Source organism: Echinops telfairi, unplaced genomic scaffold (assembly GCF_000313985.2).
Source record: "Echinops telfairi isolate 266 unplaced genomic scaffold, ASM31398v2 ScPeMD7_1713;HRSCAF=2227, whole genome shotgun sequence".
Classification (NCBI taxonomy): Eukaryota; Metazoa; Chordata; class Mammalia; order Afrosoricida; family Tenrecidae; genus Echinops; species Echinops telfairi.
In genome coordinates, this window is record NW_022105611.1 from 6,705,734 (window position 1) to 6,718,734 (window position 13,001).

The 13,001-nt window shown below is 44.6% G+C and overlaps 1 pseudogene; it reads right to left on the reverse strand.

Moving 5' to 3' along the window:
- The window catches only part of LOC101660701, a 2,769-nt pseudogene extending 2,420 nt beyond the window's left edge, over positions 1-349 (reverse strand).
- Between the last annotated feature and the right edge of the window lie 12,652 nt (positions 350-13,001).

Below are 13,001 nucleotides of genomic sequence, written 5' to 3' on the forward strand. Positions count from 1 at the left end.
AAATAAAAATTGCAATCTTAGCCTCTGGAGCAAGAGCAAACGGGAGCTTGACCACGAAGAACCTCCCACTGCTACCTTTAAGTGTGAAATACCTGGATGTTGGTATCTCTTACTGCCTGGTGGTCTTCTTTCTCATTTGCTCCCTCCCTCTACATGCCCAGGTGCACAGCTTTGGCCCCCAGGCCTGCAGGACTGACGTGGCAGGGCTATGGAGCGGCTGCCCGCTGCGCCAAGACCACTTCTCGGGAACCCTTGGCCAGGCGGTGCGCTGCACATCCTCCTGGACCGTCCGCAACACTTCCGGGGAGCTGCTGCTCAGCGCAGTGACCCCAGCCCGGAGCAGCAGGGGCCAGATGGGGAGCGAGGGCGGAAGCCCCCATCACCAGGGCAGAGCTGAGCTCTGAGACCTGCCGCCTGCCACCCGCAGCTGCTCTTGGGCCCGCGGGCGCCACAGGAGCTACATTCTATTCCAGAACAGGGCAGGATGCAAGAGATGGCCATGTGGCTGCCTCCGCCTCCTCCTCCTCCTTCAACAATGCCATAAAATCGGACCATTAAATCCTTAAAAACGTTTCTGAGGAGAAATAAAATAAATAAATGGCAAGTCTGTATTTCTTAGATGATTGCTGACTGCAAGGTAAATTCCAGTCTTGGTAGCAGCCGCCTCGTCCCAGCTCTAATCACTCATTTTATTATCCATTCTTTCACCCCCTGCCCAGTGATGTCAATGCTCCCGGACTTGAAGTGCACGCAGAGGGTGGTGGGCAGTTTTTGCCTAACCTTTGTAGATATTGTAACACCTGCTTGACAGGAGGAGAAAGGATGAGTGAGCCAACAATTGTTTCGGGGAAAGTTTTCATCTAAAACGTAGTTTCTTTTTTGTCACTTTTTGGTCGTCACAGAAGATCATGAAGATGGTGTTTATGGCGTCGGTAGAGTTGGGATCTATTGCAACAGCAAGGCTCCTTTATTATTTACCGTGTTCCAGCAGATTCTCATTACTTCCTACATTTGACAACAAAACCCAGAACCCTTGATAAATAGGAACCCGTTTCTCTCTTTTTCCCGATTAACAGTCATTTTTAATGGTTAAGAAACCGAGGCTCTAAATACTTAGGTAGCATTCCTAGGTTGACGAGAAGATTAAAATCCAGGTCTCTCCAACCCTAAACCCCGATATCATAGTGTTCCAGGTTGCTTCTGTTGCTGTGTTTTCTGATGCAAGTGATGGACACAATGTGGCTCCAACGTAAGGGAAACTGATGAGCTCACAGACAAGATCAAGGGTAGGGCCATTCTAGGTGAGGGATGCTCTGCTCCTCTTGGCTCTGTCCTCTTCTGTTTGGCTCCACCCTCAAGCTTGTGCTATGAGGGGAGGGGAAATAATAAGCAAATAAGTACATGTAAGAAGTCAAGGGCAGGGGCTTCTTTTGCTGAATTTCCTTCTTAGTAACCAAAATATACATATTACCCAGTCCTCTTCTTATATTTCAATGGCCACAAATTATCGATGAAGTCAGTCTAATATAAAGGGAAGGAAATCAGAACCAAAAAAGAGAAAAAACTCCTGCCATGAAGTTGATGCTCACTCATAGCGATCACAGAAAACACTGCCCTTTGCCTATAATCAGAGTTCATGAGTCCTTTGTTAAATTAGTCGTTGGCAAGGGAATGAAGTTCAGGTAAGTAGCTGTGTGAGGCTGGGTTGACTAAAGAAACAAATCCAGAGACACTCATGCTCATGTATAAGAAAGAGCTTTAGATCAAGGAGTAATTGTACATCAATAAAACATCCCAGTCCAGTTCAACTCAAGTGCCTAAGTCCAACACTCGTTCAAAAGTCCTTCTTCAGACGCACACAGCCACAGGAAGTGACGCTGAATGCAGGAGGATCACGGGCGGGGGGTGCAGAGCGGTGTGGATCTCGTGGCAGTGGCTGCATCACGGGGCTCATGCAGTCCCAGGGTGTCTCGCCAACAGGGAGGAAGGGAAATTATGTAACTACCACAGTACTATAGAATCATAAGAAGATTTCTGGGCTAGGAGGTCAGAAGTCATGCGTCTTAGTCTGTATCTGTCATCTGCTTAGTCACAGCAGTTTCCCAGTTTCTCAGCCTTTCTTGGCTTTACCTTTTCCTTACCGGTGAAAGAGACAATTCCTGCTCTTCTGATCCTGGATTGTAAAACAAGGATGAAGCAATGCCTGGAGAAGCGTTTTATGAACTGTAACACACTGTTTGATACATGGTACTAGTAACATGATCAAAAGAGCTGTGAGTCATGAGATACTTTTTTAGTTACAATCATCAAATGTGATGCTTGATGATCATCAGTGGTGATAATTAGAAAATTTTAAAGGCTTTCCCAAATATTTACATAAATTTTACTTTTATGCTAGCAAATTAGGTTCAAAATTACAGCAAAGTGTAGAATTGAGTATTTAGGAAAATCATTTTCTAAACATCCTTAAGAATTCCAAGAGTGCTTATGTTTCAATAATTACTATAGACTGTTTAGCACACAAAGGCATTCTACTGTGCAGATTATAACAAATATGTATAACACTGAGAGGAATGATGTACTAGTTACATAATCTGGTGTCAACTTGAGAAGGGGTGGAGTCTAGCCTGTCAATCAGGTCACAGCTTGATGACCTCATTGGGAGGTGCCATGGAAATAAATAACTCACTGGAGGTCAGAGAAAGACAGACTCTCTGGTTTGTCTTCCTGCTGACAAGCCACATGGAGCTTCACTTATGCAGCCAGAGCCATGGAACTGGAGGAACCACATGGATACCCCCACCAGTGCTGAGATGCTTCCACCACCACTAGATCCACAAAACCTTCCACCTGCTAGCCTGTGATCTTCCTGTATTCAGCATCATTACATGGCTGCATGAGTTTAAAGAGGAATTTGTGGACCAGTATTGACATGTGGGCTAATATCGGACTTCTGGGCTTGATCTGGACTGGACTGGGATGTTTTCTTAATGTCCAATTGCTATTTGATATAAAGTTCTCTCTTACACATGTGAATGTCTCTGGATTTGTTTCTCTAGTCTACCCAGACTAACTCAAATGGGAATGCCAAAACACTTCATGGTGCTCATGTGGAATCTATACATGGATTAAGAGGCAGTCATTCAAACAAGGGCTTACTCTAGTGTTTAAAAGCAGGAGAGGTGTGTGTCAGGGTTCTGTCTTTGCATCATGCTTATTCAATTGAAGTTGCTGGACTATGTGAAGAATAAAGCTGCATCAGAGAAAAGCTCATGAATTACCTTTGATGTGCAGGCGACACGCCTTGTTTCCTGAAAGTGAGGAGGAGGATGAAGGTCAAGGACGGCAACTTTCAGTATGGATTACAACTCAATGTAAAGAAGACCAACATCTTCATAACAGAACCAATAGATAACATCATTGAAACTGAGAAAAGATTGAAGTAGTCAAATATTTTGTCTTGCTTGGATCCACATTCAATGCTCATAGAAGAAGCGGTCAAGAAATCAAAGGACACATTGCATTAGGTACATCTGCTGTCCAAGACCTCCTTGAAGTTACAGGGCAAAGATGCTATTTTGAGGATCAAGGTGTGCCTGCTTCAGACTGTGGTGGTTTTGATCACCTCATATGCATGTGAAAGCTGGACAATGAATACAGAATACTGGAGAAGGAGAGATGCATTTGAATTGTGGTGCTGGTGAAAAATATTGTCAGTACCATGGCCTGCCAGAAGAACAATCTGTCTTGGAAGAAGGGCAACCAGAATGCTCTTAGAAGTGAAGATGGCAGGACTTTACTTTGGCCATGTTGTCCGGAGAGACCAGTCCCTGGAAAGGGGCATCATGCTTGGCAAAGTGGAAAAACCAAAACTAAACTCACTGCCATTGAGCTGATGAACCACAGTGACCCTACAGGACTGGGCAGACCCGTCCCTGGAGGCTTCCGAGACTCTAATCATTTGCGGAAGTAGAAAGTAACTGGTGGTTTTGAACTGCCAATCTTGTGGTCAGCAGTCGGACGTTAATCCACTGCATCACCAGGTTCCTGCTGGTAAAGTAGAAGTTCAGCAACAAAAAAGGAAGGCCCTCAAGGAGCTGAATTGACACAGTGTCTGGAACGCCAGGACCAAACATAACAATAATTGTGAGGGCAGGGTTATGAATTCGAGCCCATTAGATGGCACCTAGCAATAACAACAACAACAACAACAACAACAACTAATAATTAGGCTATTTATAAATACGTGGGAGCTTCAAAAGTTTGGGGATAATTCCATTATCTTCTAATTTTATTTTTCCACAAACTTTTTAAAGTCCCCATCATATTTTATATTCATTAAAAAGCAAGTTTGCTACAAATCCTTTAAGCATTCTTTCTCAAACACTCATCTATCCCAGTTCCATAAACATGCAACTACTATTACCATGGCAGCAGGGGCATGTCATACCAATGTGAATCAGAAACAGATTCTGTGTGCAGAAGAGCGGCTATTTGGTCGGATAGGATTCTAGAGAGCGGACTAGATAAACACATCCATAGAGACAAGAAAGAGCAAACCCGCGGTGGAGAAAGATAACATATTCACAGTATCCCTTGCTTTGACTGGACTGACTCTTGGCTTTGGGGTCTGAGACAAGGGCACAGCCTGGAGTCTGGAGTGACCTGAGAAGAGGAGGTACACTACAGAGAACCAGCCAACAGCTGAAGGTCCCCCAGAAAGTCAGCCTATCATGGGAGTTTCACCACTAGCAGAATTTAAGGTTTGGCTCTATGTTCTGTCGGACTTTTTGAACTAGCTAAGGGCCCTTGAACAAAGTATCCCCTTCAATATACTCACTCTTTCTTTTCCAGTCTTAAAAAAATCCATTTGTAGCTATCATAAATGTGAAAAGATATGAGGAAGTAGAAGGTAGTCCAAAGTAGCAAAAAGTTAAAGGATGCAGGAACTCAGGATATCATGGAGACATGATTTCCAGGTGGAGTTCCATTAACACACTGCCATCAGGTTGATTCTGACTCTAAGTGATCCTAAAAGAGAGGGTACAACATTCCTTAGGATTTCAGAGAGTCAAAAACAAAATTTATTTTTATGGGGCCAGGCAGATTCTTTTTTGTCTCTCATTATGGCTGGTAGGTAGTTTGAACTGCCAATCATATGGTTAATCCATTACACCACCAGGGCTCTTGTGGGCTTAGGGAAAGCATCATGGACAAGACATCTCTCGGGCTGGGAGTTTGGAGATTTTGGACAAGGAAATAGCAGGTTGACCTTGGCTCAACATCAAAGTTGTCCTGAGGTTTTGCCTACTTAACCAGAATGCATAATTTTTAGGTATAAATTGTAGGAGAGACTTAGCAGAAAATAAAAGTTCGAAAGGTGGAGATTACAACTAGATGGTAAGGGGGTATGGTTGCAAGCTAAAGAACTTGAACTTTATTCAGTAGGTAGCAGTGAGTCCATGGATGGAGCCTGGGAAACACACTAAGAATTTGCACATCTGAGCAGGAGGTCTTGAGAATGTGAATTAAGCCAGGGCTATTGGGATGGAGATATATAGATAAAACAGATACCTTTTGGTTAACAGCTGAGTGCTTTATCCACTCTGCCACCAGGCTTCATTAGAAAACCCACAGGACAGGAACTGATGTAAAGAGCAGATGGAGAGGAGGTGAACCATTCATTCACAAGTGACAAAAAAGTCAATCTAAGCTTGAGTTGAAAAAGAAGGGAACTTCCTTATTCACTCAAAAGTCCTGGGAATAGGTGTAGCTTTAGGAACTGCTGGGTCCAGGGCTCAAATGATACCACGAGGATCACCACCATTCAGCTTTCCTTTGGTGTTGATTTCCCTCTTAAGCAACCCCCAGAAACTCAAGTTTTCTGAGAATTAAATCCAGCTTCAGAGAGAACTGATCGTATTCAGCTGGTCTAGCAAATGTCCAGACTTCATTCTGATTGGCCAGAAAGGGCCACCTGCACATTTCTGAAGTGATCCCATTGACTGTAAAGGTCATTTTCTGATTGTCTTAAACCCAATCTGGTCCCTCCCCACCCCACTCTTATTATCATTTGCTAATTTGTCCATGAAGATAAGCTAGCATGGGAAGCAGGGTCTCTAAGAACACTGGTCTGTGACTCAAACCAGACCTCATTCCAAAGGAGGGATTCTTGCTAACCAGAGGAAACGATTCACAACAGTTATGACTCCTTCTCAAGCCATTTGATCAACTGCAAACATTTTTGTTTGTGTTTACATGATGCCAGAAAGATTTCAAGTCTGAGAAAAGACTAGGGTATCTGACAGGGTTGGGAAAAGAAGCAATGATCCATCTAAAGTAAGAAAAAGTGTTGTTTCCGTGGAATCGATGCCAGGCATCGAATGCCAACCAGATGCCGACCAATTATTTGTATTTCATTCGAAGTGGGTTAAGGACTCTAAAATAAGGTGGGCCTATCTGCTTGATCCGAAAAGTCCTTTTCACAGAACACATCTAAAAAGTGTGCTTAAAATCGTGCCACGTGGTTCCATACTTCGGGGAACTTCCCCCTTCCCAAGTAGTCTTTGGAAAAGCTTTTGGTAAAGTAAAGGAAGGTTGTACTAAGCGAGTCAGTCATCCTGTAAAGTGAATCTAACACCCCAGTATAATGAATCTAACACCCCAGTATAATGAATCTAACACCCCAGTATAATGCAAGTGCGTCCAGTTTCAGATCTTCAGTCGGGTGCACACACCTGAACTGCTTTAAGGAAACCTATTGAGTCCCACTAAGAGACGTCAAAAATTGGAGTGAGTTGTTTTATTTGTCTCCTTTTTCTCAAAGGAGAAATGGTCGCATTTGAAAAGTGCTACAAAGGCACAAATGCCGCTTCAATCAACTTGTGACCAGAATCCACCCCGGCCACATGCACATTTTTTAAACATCAGCTAGCGTCACTCATTCAACTTTCTAAAGAGCTGTTGTCATCCTTCTGATCCAAAATTGCTACAGCATAGAAGTCAAAAGGAGGGCCAAAGCTTCAAAATCAGAAGAAGCCGATCTAGTAGAACTGCCTTTTGATTCTGCAAAGCAGACCGAGCACACCTTCTGAAGCCCCAGGAACTTCAAACCCTGATTATGCTCTTGAGAATCGTGTTGGAAAAGCACAGGTGTTAACAAGGATGCCGATAGGGACACAGGCTGGGGAAGAAGCACTTTCCCCCCAATTATGCTGTTTTTAGAGCTGAGGATGGGACAGATTGGAGACAGGTGGAGGGGGAAGATTATGGTTTCAAATGTCTCTATATGTCTTTTTGACTTAAATGCTTCCACCAATGGCATCATCCTAGATAAAGCAGAGGCTCAGCAAAATAGAAGACCCTCAAGGAAATGGATTGACACAGTGGTTGCAAGAGTGGGCACAAACATGTATACCGTTGTGAGGATGGTGCAGTCCGGTGAGTATTTCGTTCAAATTATTCTTGGAGCCAACTCCACATCACCTAGGAACCCAGACATAAAATTACAACCAGACAGAAATCAAGGAGAAACCAGAGAAGGCTGCTTAAGTTTGGTGACCTGCTTCTAACATAGTGTCAGAACCAGTACACACTCAATACTGATTTGATGCATGAATTAGAGAATGAATACTTGACTGTGAACTCTCTCCGTGTGTGACCTTTCTGGGAGTGGACTACACATGACCTCAGAGGGCCACGGAATGGAGACTCGCTTTGGTTACCGATTAGCAGATAAGGTTTCTGGTGCTGGATAAGGAGTTATGCAGCAAGCATTTGCATCTTTACAAGCAGCAGAGATAAGGAGATAGGCAGAAAGCATGTGCATCATTACGAGCATCAGCCAACTCCTTCCCAAGCCAATTTTGAAATGCTTCAAAGTCTTTTACCACAGAAAACAAATTCTGGAGCAAGAATTCAGGAGCCAAACCCTAGAAAAAAATGTAACCCTCTGTTGAATAGACAAAGGAGCTCTGGGTCACATCTGGCTACCTGCAAAGTCAGCAGTTAGAACCTACAAGCGACTCTGCAGGAGAAAGGTGAGGCTTTCTGTTCCTGTAAAGATTGACAGCCTCAAAACCTCAAAGGGGCAGCTCGATAGCTTCCCTAAGAGTGAGAACTGAAGATGTTGAGTGAGTTAGTATGCAATGCATTCAAAAGAACCAAGTGGGAAGGATGTTAGTAATTTAACAATGGAAAGCTAGGGAAACTCTTTAATGTCTGATGCCACGGTGATTCTCTCTCTATATGTCTAAAGAGCTCTGGTGGGGCTGTTGGGTAAGTGTTATACTTCTAGCCACAAGGCCTGTGGTTCAAACCCCAACCAGCCACTCCACAGGAGAAAAATAAGGCCATCTGCTCCCATAAAGATTTACAGCATCAGAAACCTACCTGGGCGGCTATGAGTTGGAATCAACCCAATGGTAGTGGGTTTGGTTTGGTAATTGCTACAGCTCTGCATGTTCAAGAGTGAGGCTTTCAATGCCAGAGACGAAACCTGGGCATGCCTCTTTCCATGACTGAAGAGTTCTGAGAACCTGAACTAGGAGTCAGACTCGCAATAAATTCTTGAAATACCTCTGTATTTTTCTTCCTATCTTTCCTTTCTGCAACACTTTTTGATTCCTAATTGCTTAGACTTAAGGAAAATACTCAAAGTTATGAACCTGACTATCAGGTGGTTGGCCAAGAGATAATCATGACAACTTCTCTTCTTTTTCACCACCCCAAATGTTTACTGTTGTGGAGGGCCAGGTTTACACTGTCTTGTGTTGTCATTACATCTGAACAACCAGGGAAAAGAAAGATGTGAAGATCAGAAACATGGGGTGGGGAGGGGTGGTGGTGAAGGAGATAGGAAGGTATTTCAAGAATCAAAGTAAATCTGACTCACAGTCAATGAATTTAATTAGACGTGGAAGAAAAACATTCCAAGGCATTTCTAGGTGGGTGTGGGTGTGTGTGCGCGCGCGCGCGCGCGCGCGCGCACACACACACACAGAGAGAATGAGACAGACTAACAGAGACAGACAGAGAAAGAGTCCCTGAAAACACCGTCCCAGTCGGGTTCAGGTGGGACCTATTGGGATGTTCATCCTTTTGGAAATAGGTGACTCAATGATTTGGGCCCATAAAACCCTGTCTGTGTGCTGAAGGCGTGTGACTTCATAACCGGAAGCCCTGTCCCTGGCAGCCCTCTACTTGTTGATAGTTATGAGTTCTATTTCTTTTGTGTCCGGAAGACCTGTTGGTCACACATTTGGCCTTCTCCACTCCCCACCCTCAGGGTCAATGCCACACACTGTCTCCCTGGCAGTCCTAGTCTCTTCCCAGTGCCCCCATCCTTGTTAAGGAACTCTGATGGCACTGGTAAGCTTTGAACTGCTACCTGAAAGATCATTGGTTCAAACCCCCCAACTGCTCCTAGGGAAAAAGCTACCTGGAACTTCCCATTAAGATTTATAGCCTTGCCATACCAAGAGCTCAAATAGAAAGTAAATGTCTACAGCAGTGGTTCTCAACCTTCCTCATGCCGTGACCCTTTAATACAGTTCCTCATGGTGTGGTGGCCCCCCAACCATAGAATTATTTTCATTGTTACTTCATAACTGTAATTTTGCTACTGTTATGAATCGGGCCACCCCTGTGAAAAGAACATTCGACCCCCCCAGGGGGTTGAGACCCACAGGTTGAGAACCGCTGGTTTAGAAAGTGATGATGACAACATATGTACAAATATACTGGATACAATTGATGTATGGCATGTTGTAAGAGCTGTAATAGCCCCTAATAAAATGATTTAAAAAAAGATTTCTAGCCTTGGAACCTCTGTTCACAGAGTCACTATAAGTTGCAATCGACTTCATAGCAACAGGTTTTGTCTGGGTTTGCAATCCTTATGGTACCTGGTACGGTGGGACTGGGTTAGTGTTAATGATGATTATCGCTCTTCTTCTTCTCGAGTCTACTGACCTCAAGTGGAGAACTTAACATTCCTAAGAACTTCCAGACAGGGGGACACCCATCTCAGTGGGGTTAGGCTGCCCAGTGAAATCATCCCCTTGGGGTAATTCCTTCCAGTCTATTGTGAAAATAAGCCAAATAGAAAACTACTTAATTCAAACAGCACAAAAGCATGATGATTCAACATGAGGAGGGAGGGGGAAATACTGGTCACAGGCACGCAGGGGCTTTTCCCACAGGCTGCAATGCCATGCTGGGGTTGAAGCGGCTTCCTCTCACCCTTGCTCAGGCAGCTGCTGCTGTTTTGTGGGAAATATCCCTAGCAATAAGACATTGGAAGTATGCCGTGTTTTGGATTAAAAATATTTAGTGGACTTTCCTGAGTATTGTTTCTGTCCTTTTCTTCCCACACAAAGGAAATCCTTAGGATCACATTTGGTACTGTGCCTATGTCATTGATGGGTAAGCTAAGGGGCATGCAGACCTGTTGCCTTTGGGGCTCAGAGGCACAGAGTTGAGGGCAGGCTTGGTACCATTGGCTCTAATCTCTGAGTAGAGTGAAAGAGAGGACAAATAAGGTACCCCTGCCAGCGGATGCAGGTTGGCCTAGGGACATTTAGAAGATGGGCAGAGCCTGTGACCCAGAATCAATGTAGCATTATGATTTGGCAATGAAGACCATCACCTCCCATGTTGGGCAAGCCTGGGCTAGAATTTCAGCTCAGACAGTCCCCGCCAGCCACATGACTCAGAGCAAACAACTCTCCCGAGCCCCAGGCTCCTCATCTGCCAGTGAAAACAGCGGCAATTATCCTCATAGGATGATTATGGTGACGAGATGAGATAATCTCTTTGAAGAGCAGCGCCAAGGGTATTAACAAATAGTTAAAGACTCAATTACTTACCTCTTTATTCATTTAATAGATACTGATGATGTGCTTTTCTGCTAAGCATCACGATAGGTGCTGGAGACAACCAAGAGAAATAACGTCTCTGCCCTGCGGGTGCTCATTGTCTCCTGGGAGGCAGATGATACACAAATCAACAGTAGCATGGCAGGTTGTCCTGGATTCTGAAGGAACGATCAGGTGATGGGGTAAAAAGTTACCTAAGGAAGTCACAGAAGCTGGGGTAATCGAGGAAGATCTGAACAAGATATGGGAGTTGAGTTCTAAAGAGTAGCGATGTGTAGCTGGTATGTGATGTCAAGAGTTGGTAGATAAGCATTTCAGGTACAGGAAGCAGGTGCAAAAGGCCAGGAGGGAGGAATAGACTTGATGCGTTCCACAGAATGAAAGGAGGTGTGCTTGAGCCCTGAATAGCATGCTGTGCTAAGGGGGTTTCGATGTGCCCAGAGTCTACAGTACTCTGTGTATGTGTTTTCTGCAAGCAAAATGAATCGGATCATCTGATTTAGATAGCAATATTTAGCCATGTGGTTTCATGTCTGCTGAGGTGTTTTTTTAAGCATGAAGGACAGAGTTGAACAAAGACGTTGAGGCTGAATATAAAGATGTGACTGTTTAAACCGGGTTGGGAAGGATGCGAGTATACAGGTGAAGGATGATAGGGACCGAAGACCGGAGGTTGTGATCAGCTGGTTCTCAGGGAGCAGGGTGGAGTTGTCACCAGTAATAAGGTCTAGGGCCACGGTTCTCAACCTGTGGGTGACGATCCCTTTGGGGGTCAGACGACCCTTTCACAGGGGTCACCCAATTCATAACAGTAGCAAAATTACAGTTATGAAGTAGCGATGAAAATAATTTTCTGGTTGGGGGGTCACCACAACATGAGGAATTGTATTAAAGGGTCACGGCATTAGGAAGGTTGAGAACCACTGGTCTAGGGTATGGCTAAAGGAGAGGGTGTCTGAGGAAGGCGAGAAAGGCAAGGAATGGAGAGACCAGGGATCTCAATAGTCCATTCATACATAAGCTGAAGGCACCTGAGAAGATGGCCGAAGTAGGGGAGCAAAGTGTGTTAGTCCGGGTAGACTAGAGAAACAAATTCGTAGATACTCATATGTGTATAAGAAAGAGGTTGATATACAAGAGCAGTTGAATATTGAGAAAACATCGCAGCCCAGTCCAGATCAAGTCTATAAGTTCTATATTAGCCTTTATGTCTGACACCAATCTCTAGAGTCCTCTTCAGACTCACAAAACACATGTAATGGCGCTGAATTCAGGAAGATCACTGACCAGTGCATGCAAAGTCTTGCAGATCCAGTGGTGGCATCTCAGCACTGGCAGAGGTCTCCACGTGGCTCCTCCAGTTCCCAGGGCACGGGGTCTATCAACGTAGTGCCATGTGTCTTGTCAGTAGAGGTTCTCTCAGGGAGTGAGCACCAGGAGAGAGTGTGTGTGTCTCCCGCCTCCAAGGAGGAAATACAGGAATTTGAAGAATCCTTTGGGGAAGGCAATGCCCACACCGAGGTCTCATTAGCTATAACCTGATTGACAGACTAGGCTCCACCTCTTTGCTCCTAAACCTCTCAAGTCCCAAATTGGCACCAGATTATGGAACTACCACAGAAAATAAGACCAACAATATATACCAAATCCTTCAAGGAAATATAGAGAGTGTGTGACTGATGAGTGGGGGCTGTAAGGCAGTTACATAATCTAAAGGCAAGGATTTCAAAAGAGGTGCAATTTTTAAAGAGAGGAAAGGGGGGGAAAGGTTTGAAGCAGCAATAGGAGGAGGGAGGACATCTCCTAGACCTGATACCTACCTGGTCTGAGAGGGAACCCAGCCTTGAAAGGCTGTAGGGCTTTAACAAGGCCAGGAGGTAGAGGGTATAGTTGGAACTATGAGGAAGACAGATGTTGGCTGATCACAGATCTAGTTCCTGAGGGTTCTGAGGACCCTAGAAAAGGGTTCAGAAGGAAAGTGAAGGGTGACAGACGGGGTTGGAGCCATGGGACCTGTGTGTCACCAGCCTTGAATATCTGTGAGGTCCTGCTGACTCCTGCCTCTGAACATTTGAATGGAACAGCAATAGACTTCTTTGGCGTGTGCCTCTTTCAGCTAGTCTT